The sequence below is a fragment of the Papaver somniferum genome, chromosome 4, assembly GCF_003573695.1.
Source record: "Papaver somniferum cultivar HN1 chromosome 4, ASM357369v1, whole genome shotgun sequence".
NCBI classification, from domain to species: Eukaryota; Viridiplantae; Streptophyta; class Magnoliopsida; order Ranunculales; family Papaveraceae; genus Papaver; species Papaver somniferum.
The window spans coordinates 97,188,668-97,191,409 of record NC_039361.1 but is presented as its reverse complement, the minus strand read 5'-3'; positions in this window follow the sequence as shown (position 1 = coordinate 97,191,409).

Here is a 2,742-nt window from a genome sequence, read left to right as displayed (position 1 = left end):
TCTTCTTGCCTAACTTCTTCTACTCAATGACCATAAATTGTTGGTTTTTCTTTCTTCTTGTAGCAGATTTCGCCTGAAGATATGGGAGCAAACAGTCTATGGTATCAAGAGAAAGTTCATGCATTTGCTTAATACTAATTGGTTCCAATGATATGCGATTTACTCAGCCAATAGGAATTCCGGTAATTTGAGTGAAGTCTAATGGGGTAAACCCTATTTCAAAACTAGGGAAGTGAAGTGTATTGGTGGTATGCCACCACCTTTCAAATATACCGGTAGTTAGGCAGTTGTCTTGTAGTTTTGGATATTGTATTTGAAAAGTGAACCGAACCCACAGTTGTCTATAATTTGTTTAGCATGTGGAAACCTAGAAATTGAGGTATACATTTCATGAATTTGACTTACACTACTTCGATGCCTCAGAGAATTCTGCCTACTATCTGATGTTTCTGGGATTTTTAATTTATGATCACTATGTTCTTTGGAAGAAACCGGGATTGTATCTTCCATAATTCGTTGAAAATCATCGGGGTCCATCTACGTCACAGATGTACACAAAATTAATCACAAAACAATCCATGTTGTTCAAAAAATCTACAATGGATGTATTGTACAAGACCAACAACAAAAAATAGACACATTATCTATCAAACTACAACAAGATAATCAATGAATCAAAATTTATCCATCCAAATACAATCTCTCTGCCAGCAATCTGTCCTAGACATAATACATATTCATTTAATCATTCATGAATCCTAAATTATCAATAACAATACCAAGTCCATATCAAAAATCTTCATACACAACACCTTCTTTGAATCAATCAACAAAATATCATAAATTCAATCAATAATGTCCCAAACTATCAAACAACATACAATGACGCAGTGTAATCAACCTAACATCTCAAATTTTATCATAACCAAACTCAAATTAAATTTGAACCCTAAAATTTGAATCAATCACCTTGGAAGATTTTGTTGATGAACCACGAAATTGAAAAAGGGAAAAGCTTCACTAGATGCTAATGAACAAACCTATTGAATTTGGACTCCAAAATCGCACGGGAAGGTCTTCAAATCGAAAGGGTTTAGAAGAGGAGAGAAATAGAGAAGAAGAAGAAGGAGGAAAAAGAAGAAATGGTCGACTGCAACGAGGTTCTGTAAACTTAAGCCTACGAAACGCGTAATGAGTACCCGTTTTTGGTCAAGTCAACGAGTTGACTTATACGCGTACTGAGTACCCGTTTGGCACTGTTCATACGCGTACTGAGTACCCGTTTAGTGTAGGGAAGGGATGAGAGGACACCATAGCAAGCTTGCCTTTCTTGTGCCATCCCTTCCCCACATTTGAGGGATAGGGAAAGGAAACGTCTCTCCATAGTGCTAGCTCTAATAGTGAGACAAAATTTGAAATCAAGTAGGTCATCTAATAAGGGGACGGATGGAATATAATTTCGAAGTCTCCTATGATTTACCAAGATTTGAATAAAAGAAGGATGCAGATATATGCCAGAATATACTGCTCCCTATAAAGAAGATTAGATGGGAAAAACCCAACAAGCCTTGTACATATGTGGATATGCATATGCATGTCCAATAATATGTAGAAAGATTAAACTAAGAATAAACATCTGTTGATTAGGCTACCTAATCCAACCCACCGATGGAGCACTTGTTAATCCAGCACTCCAATTCCCAGAAATGCTGTTTGTAACTTATAGAAAACAAATTAGGTGAAGTTCCTTATCATATTCAAACAAAATTTATCCTATGGAGAGGCTAGAGAGAGCTGCTGAATATCCATTAGCATCATTTACACTTATGAATTCTACTCGGTTATGTAAAAGAAAAGGGAACATTTGATTAGTATTTGTTATTGCTACTTTCTACAATGCGATGTATGATTATTATGATTCCCTAGAATATTTTTATCCAATTCTTAATATATGAAACCCACTAATATTACTATAAATCAATGGAGTACAAAACAAAGTGTCATTGTTATCAAGTACTCTGAAATTGTCATATTGAAGGTTCATATAATCGGGACTTTATGAGTACCTTCTCCTCATTAATGAACCCTCCTCAGTGCCCCACACATAGGATTATAAAGTATTGTTATCTTCTCAAGCAGATACGTTACATACTTTAAGTGTTTGTCTTGTGTCGTTTCAGCACTAAAACCTTATCAAAATGTTACTCGTATAACAGTGAAATTGAACCTTCTCAATTACCATGCAATTATAGAGCAGTCGGTGGTGATAACTGATGACGGATCATGATGTGGCATCTATGTATCTGTGTAGCACTAAAACTGTGCTGTAGTAAGAGATGTGAGTGAGAGAGAGGGGGATAAAAGGTTCAAAAGGAAAGTGGGGTGAAATATCTATCCAGTGTCTGTCTACAAAGGATACAATGGCTCTAACCTCGAATCTCTCTAAAATGCTTTCCCCTCTCTCCTCTCTCCTCTTTCCCTTAACGGTTATTTCTGATCGTTTTTCTTTTGTCTCTTCTCTTCAACGTCTCTTTTAACGGCCATTTCTTGTCGCCGATTTCCTGGTTTCTCACCGGTTTTCTTTCTCTATGAAATTCTAATGCTCATATCTATATCTCTAAATACCCAATCATGAATGCTCCTCACAGTAATCACACTTGCAGTTGTAATTGTATTACACACATCACAAAATTCACACAAATCACACAAATCACTTGCTCCGACAGAAATAATCAAACCACT